The following is a 16529-nucleotide window of genomic DNA, read 5'->3' as shown; positions in this document are numbered from 1 at the left end:
CATATTGTATAATTCCATTTATATAAAGTTCAAAAATAGGCAAAACTAATGTAACCTTGTGGTGCTGGAAGTCAGAATAGTGGTTAGCTTTGGGAAGGTGAAGGGGGCAGTTACTGAGAGGCGGCACTAGGGAAATTTCTGCGGTTCAGGTAATGTTCTATTTCTTGATCTGGGTGGTAGACATTTGTTTGTGTTCATTTTGTGAAAATATATTGGCCTGGTCAATGGCTTGGCCTGCTTGCTGTCTGTGAGGGAGAGAAGCACCTGGCATTCTCACCCTGTTGTGAAAATTCCTCAGGGGGTCCTGGAATTATGGTAGTCGGAGGTGGTTCCAGCCTTTTGGTGTTTTCCAAAGCATCCAGATCTTTTGAAGAAGCCAGAGCATTTTGATGGGGGTCAGAGCTGGACTGATGGTTCCAAGATGGATGAGGCTGAGCAGAGCAAAAGGCCCCTGGAAAGGTCCTGGGGATAAACACAATCTCCTTCTCACCCCTGTCACGGGGCTAGGCACCTGGCTTGGTCAGCAAGAGGCAGGGAAGCCTTGATCGTATTCACCATGAGTCCCGAAACTCCTGGCAGCCTGCTTTGTGTCAACCCGGAGCTCTGGGTTATCATTGGTCATCATCAGGACAAACAGTCCCAGGCCGTAAAGGTCTCGAGAGGCCTGTGGGAATATTCCAGCTCTGTGTTCCAGTCTATCTGTGGCCATGGGGCTGTCCAAGATACTCTTCACCCTTTCCTGCCTGTGCTTTGGCCTGGGTTCCAGTCAGTATGCTCCCGACCTCATCACCTCATTGCCTGACCCCTCTGCTCAGCTCAACTTCCTACAATGGTCTGGCTACCTCCATGCTGGCGAAGACAAATACTTCTACTACTGGTGAGCAGCTGGGTGTGAGGGAGTCACTGGGTGTGGTGGAAGCTAACAAGGTTGACTGTCTCCCCCAAAGTCCCACAGCGTAAGTATCCATGCTTAGTCAGAAGTAGAAGTGCTTTCATAGTCCTGAGCAGGTTAACTGGCAGAGCTGGCAAGATCTGGCCATGGGTGGGCCCAGCCCTGCCACGAGGTATCCAGTAGGCCTTGGATAAGAACTTTGGGGCCAGTGGAACTGAGAGGTCTGGAGGTTCCCAAATACCAATTGTGTAGAATAAGCCAAAGATATAAAAAAATGGAATACATGTCAACGAGAGGTGGCCAACTATTCTTTCTTAACAAGGAATGTCCTCTATTTTATATCCTTCCTAGTTTCCCATATTCAAATTACTTACTTTTATAATTGAAACTAGGTTTTTTTAAATGCCCATACTTGTCAAATAAAAGCTTTTCAAATCTATATAAATTTCAAGCTACCTTTTTTTTAATGGGGATAAAAAGTTTACCTATCCATGAAATTCCAAAATATGAAAACCTAATTTCAATGCAACACTCTTGTTAAAAATGGAGGAAACTGAGGCCCTGTGAGTGAAGGACTTGTCAAGGTCATCCAGCAGTTAATGGTAGCCTGGACACCAGGCCTCCAGCCTCTCAGTGCAATATTTGGTCCTCTGCCAGTCTGATGTTTAACTTGCTGGGCCTCCATTTCTTCATATGCCCCTAAGGTTATTCCAAGGGACAGAGAATCAAGAAATGAGGAAGGGAGGAGGGAGGAACCCCGCGACCCTTTTCTGTCCTTTTTCTCCATAAAGAACACAGACTCAGGAGTAATGAAATTTCAGTTAAAGGTAGTGTAAGATGAGTTGGCTCCTCTGTTCCTCCAGCCCCTTTCCCTTGCTGTGGCCATGGGAAAAGGACTGAAGGAAGAAATGCCAGGAGGGAGCTCGTGACACCCATGTGAAAGCTAAGCTTAGAAGTAGTCCTGCCCAGAAGAGGCTAATATAGGAGGGAGATACCCACATTCTCCAGCCCAGACTCCCAGGTGTAGACACACAATTATTTGCTCTCACATCTGATTAGACATGCCATCCACCAAGTAACAAAGGCATTTCACCATTTGTAGCTACTGTCAGGGCTCCTTGGGCTGGGATCAGAACCACAGTGGAGCATGTGATCCTTTTTAAAAGCGTGAAGGGGTAAGATCCCCCAAAGCAAATACCCAGGGGCAAGGGCCAATCCCAGAGCAGAAGGAAGGGCAGGGAGCAGACCAGAGACGTCTGTGAGGCTGGGGCAGTCCAAAGCCAGAGGGATGGGTGAGATGAAGGGACACATCAGCCTGACCCAAGGGCTCAATCCTCTCTTCCCACTCTCTAAGTTTCTACCTCTGCTACCAGGAAGTTCCTCACAACTCACTCGAATCTCTCAGTCAAGGTCATCCAGCAGTTAATGGCAGCCTAGAAGCCAACCTGAAATCCTCCTTTTTGGATTGAGCCTGAGACAAAGCTTCCAGTACTGTTCCCAGCACCAACCTACTGGGTAACCTTGAGCAGGTCCTTCTGTTCTTGGATCTCTGGCCCGTCGGTTGTGAAATGAGATGGCTCTAATCCATGGCCCCTTCCATCTCTGGCACCTTCTTTTGTCCTCAGCCTTTTTCTCTTAAGTTCCTTATTCTAGGGGGTTGTAAATAGAAGCCCCTGAATGGGATGTGGCCTCTCTCTCTCAGCCAACATGACAAGCAAACTCACTGCCCTCCCCGTCTCTATGTGGGACATGACTCCCAGGGATGTGGACCTTTCTGGCAACATGGGACGGAAATCCTAGAATGAGTTGGGACTCAGCACCAAGGGATTAAGAAAACCTTCTCGACCGAAAGGGGGAAGAGAGAAATGAGACAAAATAAAGTGTCAATGGCTGAGAGATTCCAGAGTCGAGAGGTTATCCTGGAGGTTCTTCTTAGGCATTATATAAATATCCCCTTTTCAGTTAAGGTATATTGGAGAGGCTGGAGGGAACTGCCTGAAAATGTAGAGCTGTGTTCCAGTAGCCAAGTCTCTTGAAGATGATTGTGTAATGATATAGCTTTCACAATGTGACTGTGTGATTGTGAAAACCTTGTGTGGGATGCTTCTTTTATCGATCTTTTGGACAGATGAGTAAAACATATGGATTAAAAATAAATACATAATAGGGGAGAAGAAAAAAGAAGAAGCTCCTGAGTGTTAACATTTTAAAAGACAGAGGAGGAGTGTTTAAAAATTAAGAGCTATGGCATAGAAATCTGGACATCTACCTTCTCTGAGGAATCGCAGTATCTGGCAACGCCGGTCTTCTATCCTGCTTGGCAACCACTAGCTGGAGCTGGACGGGTGCCTGCTCTCCAGTTTATTACAGTTCCTGGCAGCTTTTCTCACATATGTTTCCTTCCAGGCCCCTGGAGACATCTGAGTTTTCAACCCCTGAAATTAACCTTGAATCAAATCAACCAACTCAAACCCACTCCTTTTTTCTTCTGCAACGTAGCAACCCCCCCAGGGATCTGAAACGAGATTCGGTGAGCAGATGCCAGCACCAGGGCCAGTGGTGGTCCCACCAGCCCCTGCCCAGAAGCTCAGGCCGACAACGGGAATGGGACTGGCCAGGGACACTAGCCGGGGCTGTGCAGGAAGGCGTAAGGTAGACTCAGCCTCCCTGGCTTCTCCCTGAAGATCTTGAGCAGTTCAGGGGCCCCCACACCCTCCCTGATCGAGGTTAACAGAGGCCCAGGGAGAAGCTGACTCTGCTTCTCCTTAGAACCAGGCCTTGGGCACGAGGATGTTTAATGCAAGGGGGCTTCTGGGCTCTGGGCTAACACTGCTGGGCCTCCAGTAACTAGAACCAAGTGATCAACCGTTTTCTGCTTAACTGAAATCCTGATTAACAGAAATCAACCCCTAAGCTGTATAGCCCTTGATCTTTAAAACAAATAATTTTAAAACGGGTTAGGAATCTTTTCTTCTTTAGGAAAGAAAATGTCATGAATATACTGAATCTTTATGCTGACTTAAGATCTGGTAAAGAGCTTGCTTGCTTGCTTCCTTCCTTCCTTCCTCCCTCTCTCCTTCCCTTCTATCCTTTCTTCTTCCTTCCATAAGTTGTTTTTTTAATACCTGTATGTGTCACTCCCTGTTTCCACCCAATCAATATGTCTTCTCTGTCCTCAAGCCTGGACAGCAGGTGACGCATATGTGTTTAAAAACAACCTGTGGAAGGGAGGGAGGGAAGGAAGGAATTCTTCACTAGACCTTAAATCAGCAAAGAAAAATTCAGTTCTATTCATGAGATGTCCTGAGAAATAGCTTTCACAGACTCAATTTCTGAATCCTAATTTGTTTCTCATAGATTTGTTTTTTTTTCCCTCCTAAAGGTCAAAAACTTAGAAAAAAAATCGACCAAATTGTGGGCTCTAGAGTTCAGATCATTTGAGGGTTAACTGAACAGGGCTCTGCTACCAGGGGATTGTGGATCACTCCCTGGGAAAGAGCATAGGGTTGGAACTGGCTAAGCCTGAGTTCGAGTCCTGGTTTCCCCCTCTCCAGTGGAGGGATCTTCTGTAAAGACACACTGAGCACTTGCCACGTTCTTAGCACCATGTTTAACGCTTCGCACGTGCCCTCTCACTCCACTGGGGAGCTCTAAAAGCATTGCATAAGGAATCCTAGCAAAGGCACTTTACGTCCCTAAGCCCAAATTCCAGCATCTGCAAAGTGGGAATATGAATGGCATCTGACAGGTTTGCTGGTGGCTTAGGTAAGCTCAGGGCAGGAATGCCCTCGGCGCCAGGTGGGCTCTGGGGGTGGCAGCTGAGACACATTGCTCCATCAAACATGTCTGCTGGGCAGTCAAGTTTTTCTTTTAGGTGATTTTTAAAATCAGGTCCCCCAACCCCTACCCACTTTAAAACTTTTTTTTTTCCTATTCAATGGCCCTTATGTTCCAGTTTGGCTGGGCCTGACTGCTTTTACTGAACTTCAAGCAGGGCTGCTCCTGGCCTGTGGGGTTCCTGCCCACCAGGAACTAAAACCTTTCTTTGCATGATTTAATTAAGTTGACTGAAGTCCTCTAAGACCCAGTCCACTGCTAACTGGGTGCTCCTTCTCTGCACTCCTTGCCTGCCCTCACCAGGGTGCAGAAGGTAGGGAAGATAACATTCTGTAAAACACCCGCTGGCTGTGCAGCCTCACAGAAGTCTCTTTTTTCCCTCTGGGCCTCAAGTTTCCCTTACTCTACCCTGGGAGGGTTGGAGCTGGTGACTGCTGTGATCCCTCTGACTTGGAGGCCCTGTGGCTCCCGCTGGCCTTCCTCACCAAGGGTCCTGTAAATGGCCCTCCTCCCACACCCAACCGTTCATCAACGTGGCTAACTGGCTGGAGCCAGGCCAGGAGCCAGCCGGGCCCACCCCCAAGCAGCTGGACAGCTTCCTGGCCACAGGAACTGGCTATGTAATTTGCAGGGCCCAGTACAAAATCGAAATGCCCTTGACCAAAAGTTATTAAGAATATCAAGAAGGAGACAGCAAGGTGTGAAACCAAAAGTCAGGATTTTCTAAACACAAGAGTGTGAAACTGCCCTTGCCTGGTCACCCTGAGACACGATACCAGAAGATCACTTTCTCTTGCTCCTACAGGTTCGTGGAATCCCAGGGAGACCCTTCGTCAGACCCTCTGGTACTTTGGCTGAACGGCGGTCCTGGCTGTAGCTCCAAGGAGGGACTTCTGGCTGAGGAAGGGCCCTATCGGGTGAGACAGAGACTTGCCAGGAGCAGTGTCAGGTAGGGCAGGAGGGATAGCACCACCTGGACTACTCTTTCCTTGATGGTCCAAGCCAGAGCTCTGGTGAGGGTCCCTGAAGTGATCTGCTCAACCTAGTGCCAGGTGGTAAGGGCTGGGAGCTAGGCAGACTTGGGTCTTTCAGGGGCAGCAATTCTGAGAGGACATTAGAAGAGCAAGCAGCTCAGTGTGGAGGAAAGAGCCCTGGGCTTGGATTTAGAAGATCTGGGTTGCAGTCAGGGTCATCTTGGATCAGTCATTCCCCCTTTCTGGGTCCCTATTCCTTTACCTATCAATTGCCTTGTGGGCCTTTTAGGATTGGGTAAGTAAAATCCTATGGACTACTCTCTCCAGCCAACACAACAAGCAAACTCACTGCCCTCCCCTTCTCTACATGGGACATGACTCTGAGGGGTGTGGACCTTCCTGGCAACATGGGACGGAAATCCTAGAAGGAGTTGGGACTCAGCATCAAGGAATTGAGAAAATCCCTTGTGCTGGTTTGAAAGGAAGTATGCCCCCTAAGAAAAGCCATGTTTTGATATAAATCCCATTTCTTAAAGGTAGAATAATCCCTATTCAATACTGTATATTTGAAACTGTAATGAGATCATTTCCCTGGAAGAGTGGTTGTTAAACTGGATTAAGGGACGACATGTCTCCACCCATTTGGGTGGGTCTTGATTGGTTTATTTGAGTCCTATAAAAGAGGAAATATTTTGGAGAATGAGAGATTCAGAGAGGGCAGAGTATGCTGCAGCACCATGAAGCAGAGCGCCCACCAGCCAGTGACTTGGAGATAAAGAAGGAAAATGCCTCCCAGGGAGCTTCATGAAACCAGAAGCCAGGAGAGAAAGCTAGCAGATGATGCCGTATTCGCCATGTGCCCTTCCAGCTGAGAGAGAAGCACTGACTGTGTTCACCACATGCCTTCTCACTTGAGAGAGAGACCCTGAACTTCATTGGCCTTCTAAAACCAAGGTATCTTTTCCTGGATGCCTTAGATTGGACATTTCTGTAGACTTGTTTTAATTGGGACATTTTCTCAGCCTTAGAACTGTAAACCAGCAACTCATTAAATTCCCCCTTTTGAAAGCCATTCCATTTCCGGTATATTGCATTCCAGCAGCTAGCAAACTAGAACATCCCACAATGAGCTGAGACTCAGCATCAAAGGACTGAGAAAACCTTCTCGACCAAAAGGGGGAAGAGTGAAATGAGACAAAATAAAGTGTCAATGGCTGAGAGATTCCAAACAGAGTTGAGAGGTTATCCTGGAGGTTATTCTTAAGCATTAAGTAGATATCACCTTGTTATTCAAGATGTAATGGAGAGACTGGAGGGAACTGCCTGAAAATGTAGAGCTGTGTTCCAGTAGCCATGTTTCTTGAAGATGATTGTATAATGATATAGCTTTCACAATGTGACTGCGTGATTGTGAAAACCTTGTGTCTGGTGCTCCTTTTATCTACTTTATCAACAGATGAGTAAAACATATGGAATAAAAATAAATAATAGGGGGAACAAATGTTAAAATAAATTTAGATTGAAATGCTAGTGATCAATGAAAGGGAGGGGAAAGGGGTATGGTATGTATGAATTTTTTTCTGTTTTTTTTAATTTCTTTTTCTGAATTGATGCAAATGTTCTAAGAAATGATGATGATGAATATGCAACTATGTGATGATATTGTGAATTACTGATTATATATGTAGAACAAAATGATCATAAGTTAAGAATGTTTGCGTTTGTTTGTTATATATTTTTGTTTAATTTAAAAATAAAAAAAAATGCTATGGACAAGAAACCCTCCTGAGCAGTCACATGCTTTGATCAGACAAAGGTGGTGCAAGTCCCTTCTGCAACACCTCCCAGCTGCAACTTGAGCAAGTTACTTAACCTCTGCAGGCTTTAGATTCCTCATCTGTGAAACAGGCGGTAATAATAGGTGTTGGGAGGACCATCTCAGGGAGGAAGTATAGCACAGCGTAAGCCCTGTCAACAGACCAATGTGTTCCAACAGAGGTCTCTGCTACTTGCTTGTTGTGTGACCTTGGGCAAGCACGCCTGTCTGGGCCTCAGTTTTCTCATCTGAGAAGTGGGAATAATAATCAAACTGACCTCAAAGATGGCTGTGAAGAGCAAAGAGGTCATTACTAATTACCCATAGGAGACTATGGCAAATACGGGCGTGTGCTAATTCCTGGAGAGTACCTAGTTCAGTACCTGGCAGACAGCATTAGCACATAACTAGTAATCTTGTTATCTCCCCACAATGCCCCTCTTCTCAGGGCCTAGGAAAGAGCAGGGCCAGCAAGTCGCAGTTTGGGGGTGGGATTCAGGAAGCACTTTTGCAAAGTTTGGCTTTAATGGGAATGTCTCCCACTGCTCTGGAGGTGGAGGTGTCCTCTCTAGAAAAGATGTGGAGGGACTAGAAAGAAAGAGCATTTGCCTGGCCTCCCTCTTGGAGTGCCAACCCTGGGAGATACCCTGGAGTCACCTGTTTGCTGACTGGGGCACCCAATTCTGACTCTTCCTCTCTGCTGTCCTCTCAAGGGGGACCAGCAAGAGCCCCCGTGAGCTGTGCTTTCAGCCCACGAGTGCCTGTGGCCCTTGCAGTCATTTTCCTCCTCTCTGCAAATGAACGCTGACGGGTCCCTCTGTATGAACCCCCACAGCTGGAACCTGGTGGCCAATGTCCTGTACCTGGAGTTCCCTGCTGGTGCGGGTTGCTCCTACTCCCTCAGCCAGAACTACCGGAATACCAGCAGGTAAGGGGCCAGGCCACTGAAGGTGGGGATAAGGAGAAGGGAGGGAAGGGAAGCAAAGGGAGGGCAGGAAAGGAAGATGGGGGGTGGGGAGAGAGAGAGAGAGAGCTGGAAGAAAAAAGGAAAAGCCTTATGTCTCCTTAGACCAGAGGTTGCAAACTGCTGACCTGTGGGCTGCCTTAAATCATCCATCTTTGTTTCACTTGCACAGTGTTTGGGGGAGAGGAGAGGATGTGCTTGAATTTTAGCTGCCATCATTGACACAATTAGGGGATTTCACTTAAAAATTCAGATTTGTGCTTCTGTTGAAAAGTCACACATGGGCCTGCATTCCCTCAGGGCCACAACCCTGCGGAGCTGAGGAGCAGCAAGTGCCGGTGGCCGAGACCTCTGTCCCCACCTGTTGTCTTACACTCATCTGCTTCACCCATTCACCCTCCCTGCCCATTCCTGCAGGCATTAGTCGCCCCAAGTATAATGGAACCCAAACCCCACCCCGGGTGCTGACATAGAGAGGATCATACGGCCTTCCCCTACACCCTGGACGAGTTGTGCAGAGTGGTGAAGCACCAGGCCACACAGGTTCAAATCCCAGATCTGCCACATCCCAGCTATATGGCCTTGGGCAAGTTCCTTTAACTTCCCTGTGCTTCAATTTCCTCCTTTGCCACTCGGGATGCTAACAATAGTACCTACTACCTCATAGGGTTTGGCTAAGGATTGAAGATGTTAAAACCCACAAAGCGCTAGAATGCAGAAAGCACGCTAAGTATCAGCTGTCCTTATCCTCACTGCCGAGACCTTCGTAGAGACCAGACTGTGTACAAGGAGATGTTCAGGTGACTTTTAGGTGCTAGACAAAGATGAGAGCCTGTTGTACGTATGAACTGGGCCAGGTTTTGCTGGATCCCACTGCGAGGGGGTGAGGGCTGGAGCTCAGAGGCCGCTGTTCGGGGAGAGCTGGCAGCATGGAGTCTGCAAAGAGCCCGGGGACCAACTGCTCCCTGGGGGTCACTTGCCCTCCCTGATCCTGAGTTTTCCCATCTGTGAAATTAAGGAGCCAGACAAAATGATCTCCAGACCTTCATTTTCCTATCTGAGATTGCATGTGATATATAAATATTTATTTCTGAGTCCTTTCCCATGGGCCAGGTACAGCACTCCAGGTGGGGGGAGGTGTGGTGAATGGGTGGCCTCAGTCCCTGCCCTCTCAGAGCTTACAGTCTAGTGGGGAAGACAGACATTAAGTCATTTGGGGGTGAGGAGTATGATAGACGCTGTGCTGGTTTGAAAGGATGTGTGTCCCCTAGAAAAGCCATGTTTTAATCAAAATCCCATTTTGTAAAGGCAGCAGTTTCTTCTAATCCCTATTCAGCATTGAATGTTTGAAACTGTAATTAGATCATCTCCCTGGAGATGTGATGTAATCAAAAGTGGTTGTTAAACTGGATTAGGTGATGACATGTCTCCACCATTTGGGTGGGTCTTGATTAGTTTCTGAAGTCCTATAAAAAAGGAAACATTTTGGAGATGAGAGATTCGGAGAGAGCAGAGAATGCTGCAGCACCACAAAGCAGAGAGTCCATGAGCCAGTGACCTTTGGAGATGAAGAAGGAAAACGCCTCCCGGGGAGCTTCATGAAACCGGAAGCCAGGAGCTAGCAGATGATACTGTGTTCACCATGTGCCTTCTCACTTGAGAGAGAAACCCTGAACTTCATTGGCCTTCTTGAACCAAGGTATCTTAGATTGGACATTTCTATAGACTTGTTTTAATTGGGACATTTTCTCGGCCTTAGAACTGTAAACTAGAGACTCATTAAATTCCCCCTTTTGAAAGCCATTCTGTTTCTGGTATATTGAATTCCAGCAGCTAGCAAACTAGAACAGAAGGGGAGGGACAGGGGCCAGTGGGAGCCCAGAGCAGGGAGATCAGCATCAACTGGGGCTCCAGGAAGGAAGCCAGGGGAGTGCCCAGGGAAGGACATTTCTGGCAGAGGCGGCCACAGGCCCAGCGTGGAGGTGAGTGAAAGCTCAGGCCTGACGGGCGGGAGAGAGGTAGGGGCAGGTGCTGGCGAACTCCAAGGGTCCTCACTATTGATGGTTTTATAAGTCCCGCTAGGGTTAAAGGAATAGCTCTCCGGTGTGAAACTGAGGCATGCCAGAATTGAGTCCAACACCTTAAAAGATCTCCATCTGGCTGCAGTGGGAAGAATGGACCAGACTCGGGAAGGGTGGCCTCGAGGGGAAAACAGCAAAATATGCATTTGCTTAGACCTCTGTGGGGCGGGGCAGACTGCCTGTGATTCTCTCCAATCCTCATCAGCTGCTTAGGTCCCATTTCCTCTCCATACAGGTGGCTTTTGGCAATTATCAGGCCCTGCTGAGCTTCTTTGAAAAGTTCCCCACTTTTGCCAACCACGACTTCTATGTCTTTGGAGAAAGCTACAGGGCTGTGTACATTCCCTCCTTGAAAGAGTCCACTTTCTCTCCACTTCAAGATAAGTCTTAGGCTCCAGTTGGCTATTTGTGGGCCAAACACCAGTAGCAGCTGGAAGTCCTTATCCTTTGCTTTAAGCACCTCCTTACCTTCCTTCATTCTACAGATATTCTCCATGCCCGGCACTGACCTGGCATTGGGGATATGGCAGAGAAGAAGACAGAAAAGACCTAGTCTAGATCTGAAGTTCTAGGTGGGGATCGGTAGACAGTAAGCATGCCCACATGTACATAGTACATACACAAGGCCGTACTGGAAAATTCTAAGGGGTGTGAGGAAAGAGTGGTGGGAAGAAAGGGACCTATTTCGACAGCACAGTTGGAAAGCTTTCCAAAGGAGACAGACCAGCCGAATGAAGAGAAGGAGCCCCGAACTGGGAGAAGAACCGTCCACATAGAGAGAAAAGCAAATTCAAGACAGCAGCAGAATTACTAACCCCAATGTTGGGTACCGAGCAGTAGGAAAGGCTCTGCGGTGGTTGGAGCAGAGTGAGCCAGGAGGGGATGGTCAAGTGACCCTGTAGGTCTTGTAAACCTTGGTAAGGATTTGGGATTTTATGAGGCTATATAGGAAGCCACTGGAGGTTTTTAAGCAAATGATGGATTATGGAAGGCAAGGAGAAAAGGAAGGAGTCCATTTAGGGCCTGTTGTGGTGATCCAGGTGTGGAGACAATGGTAGCACATGGACTAGAATGCAGGCTGTGGATACAGAAATAAATAGAAGGATGTGGAACATATTGGAGGTTAGAGATTAAGCTATGTCCTTGATCCTTATCCTGCGAGCCCTCTGGCAGCCTCTTGTTTGTCTTTCTTTAAATGAGGCTAATCTCAAAGGTATCTACTCTGGGTGTCTGCATATAGTTTTGTGCTAATCCTGCAGGAGGCAGTATAGCCAAGTGGCTAACAGTGTAAGGCTAGACTTCATACCAATTGGGTTTGAACCCTGGCTTTGCCACTGAGGGGCCGTGTGGCCTTGAGCAAGCTCCCTTGCCTCTCTGTGACTAGGGTTTTTCTCATCTGTAAAATAGGAGCACACATGATGGTACCTGCCTCAAGGGTTATGGTAAATAAAGGAGTTGATGAATGTGAAGGGCTCAGGGCAGGGGCTGGCGCAGTTAAGGTTAGCCATTTCACTGTTACCATCTAGAATTCCCTTGTCTCTCTTCTGGTTTCAGGGCTTCAGAGTGGGAAACAGAAGGACAAGCTACCAGCTGAATGATGAGACTCTGACAGAGTTTGGTTGATCCCACAGCCTCGTTGGCAACGAGTAAACCCTATCTCCTCCTTCCAGGTCCTTATCTTTGGCACCTAGAGGCCCTGGGGGCAGGTGGCTCTCTGCCACCTCTAGACCAAAGATGAGCAATGCCACCAGGCAGACTGATTTAGTTTGATGAGGGCTAAGAAATTTAGCAGGAAAGGGGGTGACTGCCACTGGACTGGAGGTGGACAGCCTCCCTGGGCCTAGAGCAGAGAGAGGTCCTTGCTCACTGCGGTCTCTGTCCACAGCCTCTGGGTGTCCCTCAACACCTGTTGCTGCTCTGAGGGCATCTGCAACTTCAATCACACCGAAGACAGCTGCTTCAATGCTGTGAGTCACCCCTCTCCTTGGTGGGGGTGCTGGAAAGAGGGAGCCTTTCTTCTCTCAGCTAGCGGGAGAGCAGAGGAAAAAGAGCTCTAAATCCCCAATGCACAGTGGTGTGCTCACACTTACACACACGCATATGCACATACACACGTGCACACACTTCAAAGTTTACAAAACAAGACCTGTCCTTTTTTAACCAGCAAAGCAATACCATGAGGCCAGCAGATTGGTAGGACACACATTATTATTAAAATATTTTATTTTTTTGCTTTGTAAATTGCAAACAATGTATCACCCTCCTTCAAAATTCAAACTATATGAAAGTTTAGTGTGTTTCAGATTTCCTTTTCTTGTTGTCCAGCATAGGCCTTATTATCCCCATTCTACAGACAGGAAAACAAACTACCCCAAGGTTTTCCAGACATTAAGAGGCCAAGTGGAGCCAGAATTTCTTGTGTGTCCAAGGGCAAGAGTTGTCCCCTTGCCTGTGAAGCCTCCCACCAGGCACCTCCAACCCTTTCCCCTGCCCTGCCCTAATAAAGAAACCACACTAAAGCCTTGGAAAACGCTCAGCAGATAACATTCAGTGGGGCGTCTAGGAGTAGCCACAGGAGATAGGCCTGTCCCTGGTTCCTCCAGCCATATTTGCAGCTCCTCTCCCCATCCCTCCCACCCTAGAGAGTATGCATATCTGATACAGATGAATAAGGCTTATTCTAGGGCTAACTCAGAATTGGCTATGATTTCATTGCAAAAGTAATCTGGTGCAAACTTCAGCCCTCTATTATATATTTTTAAAACAACAGCAGAGGGTATCAGATGAGATGGGTGCCCTCTTCATGGGATTCTGACTTTGCCCCTTACACTGATGCTGGGCCCTCAACATTCTCATTAGATCCCGAAGTGTGAGTGCCTTAAATTTTCTTTTTGACCCTGGACAGAGGGTTTTCTAGGTCACTAAAATTTGGTTTTCAAACAAGAATTAGCCGTTAGTAGTATTTGCGAGCACATTGTTTCAGATTCCTGCTGGGAAGTTTGGTGTCACAAGTCCTGCAGTGTTCCTGCTATGCATGCCCCTATGGAGAAAATCAGAATGCTACTAGGAGTGCCAAGGGTGACATGTGATGACCCAGTGTGGACTCCAGCCCACAGAGCATGACTGAGCCCACTGCTTTAGTGGAATTGGTTAGTACTGGTAGTACTTTACCTCTCAAGAGGGTCACAGCAAGCAGTCTTAGCTTGGGTATGGCATGGATATATCCCCTGGGGTCAGCTCCAAGATTGCCCTTGCCTCCAAGATGAGAGAGGGCATAAATTCAGGTCCCTCGTGCTTTGCTGGCAGTTTTCATCTTCTTGGAGGTCAAAGTACGTAGGTCCTGTAAATGAAAAGGCCCAACCTTTGAAAAACCTTAGACCGATTCTTCTCTGCAGATTCAGGAAGCTTATGGCATGATTCAACGCACTGGCTTCAACATCTACAGCCTGTACTCACCCTGCTGGGGGGCACATGGCTACCAGGGGCGTTATGCTGCAGACATGAGCAGCCTCTCCCCAAAATACCAGTTCAGTATGGCCACCCCTGTAAGTGGTTGGTCAGGTGGGATATGGGATGGTGAGGACAGGTCCTGATCTGGAAATAATTATTTTAGGTAACACTTCTCTGCACCTTGAAACTTGTCCAATCCACCACCTCTTACCTGGTCTATTGCAACATCCTCCAAATTAGGCAATTCCTGCTGCCACCCTACTTCCTACAGTCTCTTCTCCTTGCAGCAGGCTTTTAAAACCAAGATTAGATCATATCAAAATTCAGCCTAAAACCTGCTATGGCTTCCCTTCTTACCCAGATGGAAGCCAAAGTCCTTCCAATAGCCTACTGGATGCTACGTGTTCTCATTCCTCTCTGACCTCACCTCTTACCACTGTCTTGCTCTATCACTGCTCTGCTCCCGCCTCACTACAGATGCACCAGACTTCAGCTTTAGGGCCTTTACAATTTGTTTCCCTGCCTGGAATCCTCAGTCATGAGATGCTTGTGCGGTTCCCTCCCTTATTTTCTTCAGGTCTCTGCATAGTCCTCTCTCAGAAAATAGCTCCCCATCCCCCATCCCCCTACCACCATTCTGCCACCTTGTTCTACTTTATTCTTTTTTGAAGCATTTTTATCTGCTTGGTATTATTTATTCATTATTGTTTGTCCCTCCCCACCCCCCATTAAAATGCACCCTCCCCACCCCTCCATTAAAATGCAAGATCAATGAAAACAGGAACTTTGCTATTGTATGCTACATTCCTAAAACTGACACATAGGAGGCACTCTATAACAATTTGTTGAATGAATGGCTGAATAAAGGGACTCCTATGCCTGGCATTGAGTACTTTACATAATGATCTCACTTAACCCTCACAACTATCTGCTGCAGTAGGTACAATTATTATCCCAAGTTCACAGATAAAGGAACAGGGACAGAAGCTTAGAAGTTGGTGTTCTAGCTCAAGGTTACACAGCAAGGGAGAGCTGCCATGCAAACCTAGGGAGTCTGACTCAAGAGCCTGGTCTGTAGTACCCAAGGAAGCATGCTTCCAATTCCTTGGAAGCACCTTCATGCCAACTGTCCATTAGGTGCTATCTGTGCCCAGGCAGCCTTGTCCTAGGGTCACCATGGTCTGAGCATGAAAGAGATCAGGATGGTGGGATACCCAGGGCAGTGGGAGTAGAGGGCAGGCAGCACTTCCTCAGAGCCCCCTGCGTGGGACCCGTGTGTTCTGGAGTCCTTCCTTCTCGGAAATAATAGTGAGGTGGAGAAGAAGGCAGGCAGAATGACAAGCTGCTCTTCCTCCATCCAGCTGCCCTGAAAGCCTACTTTCTGAGGGTGGGGCAGGGGCTTCTGTGGGCCTCAGAACAGCTCCAGATGGAAGGGTCATAGAAACCATCCAGGCCAACTCTCCCATCTTACAGAAGGGGATTCTGAGACTCAGAAAGGGTGAAGGACTTAACCTCTGTGGGAAAGAGGATGGGCAGAGTTACAGAAAAGGATTGGGAGTATAGAACATGAAAAGGGGTTGTGGGATTCTAGATGAGCATCTCTGTGGGACTCATCCCAAGGCTTGGGGGATGGACATGGAATAATGGGAAGGGAGTAGGGAATATCAGAGGCTTTGAGCACCCTGTCCACTCACCACACTCTGCCTCCAGCCTCCTGATGACCCCATCCCAGCGGTGCCTGAATGCCTCAATGCCACCACCAGGTATGTGTGACTCAACCAGAACAACGCGAGGCAGGCCCTCCACATCTCCGACTCCCTCCAGGCCTGGGAACTGTGCAGATGAGCTCCAAAGGACCTGGGTGGTAGCCCCATCAGGTTGAAAGGTCTTTTTTTGGGAGAGGTCAGGAGAGATAGCATGCTCTCAAATGTAGTCTAGGGCAGGGAGTTAGCTCACTATCATGATCCCAGTACCTTTGATAGTGCTTGGAACACATATAGGCCCTCAAATATTTGTTGAAAGAAGAAATGGATGAGGACGAGGCGCATGTTGTAGTTGGAGAGGGAAGAGGATGGAATGGAGATGGGGGTCTAGGCATGGGAAAAAGGGTGCTCTTGGTGGAGTGGGTAGGCCCATGCAACTTTCTCATGGTGGGAGGCAGGTTTGAAAAGGGGCCACAGGAGCCCCTGTTCTCAGTTTCTCTGAGTCCCAGGGTAGACATGGCCTGTCCAGGCATCCACAGCTGCTTCTCTCTGAAGCTCCCAGGTTACCTCTCAGTACCACACGCAGTCATGGGCATGACTCTTTTCTACCAGGAGCTGCTGCAGCAAGACCTCCATGCCCTAGTCTATTATGGGGACACAGACCTGGCCTGCAACTTCCTGGGTGGCGAGAGGTTTGTCCAGGCCCTGTAGCAGCCAGTGAGGACATGGCGCCCTGAGGCGGAGGGTGGATTCTGGCGAAGCAGGGATGGGGTGGGGGTGGGATGGCTGTAGCTTTTCATTCTTCCAGACAT

The 16529-nt window shown here is 48.1% G+C and overlaps 1 pseudogene; it reads left to right on the top strand.

Annotated features, from left to right (window-relative positions):
* Nucleotides 1–707: 707 nt before the first annotated feature.
* On the top strand, nt 708–16428 carry LOC143658438 (lysosomal protective protein-like; annotated as a pseudogene).
* Nucleotides 16429–16529: the final 101 nt, after the last annotated feature.

Source organism: Tamandua tetradactyla, chromosome 16 (genome assembly GCF_023851605.1).
Source record: "Tamandua tetradactyla isolate mTamTet1 chromosome 16, mTamTet1.pri, whole genome shotgun sequence".
In the NCBI taxonomy this organism is placed as follows: Eukaryota; Metazoa; Chordata; class Mammalia; order Pilosa; family Myrmecophagidae; genus Tamandua; species Tamandua tetradactyla.
The sequence above is the reverse complement of the archived record's forward strand: the minus strand, read 5'-3'. Positions and strand labels throughout refer to the sequence as shown.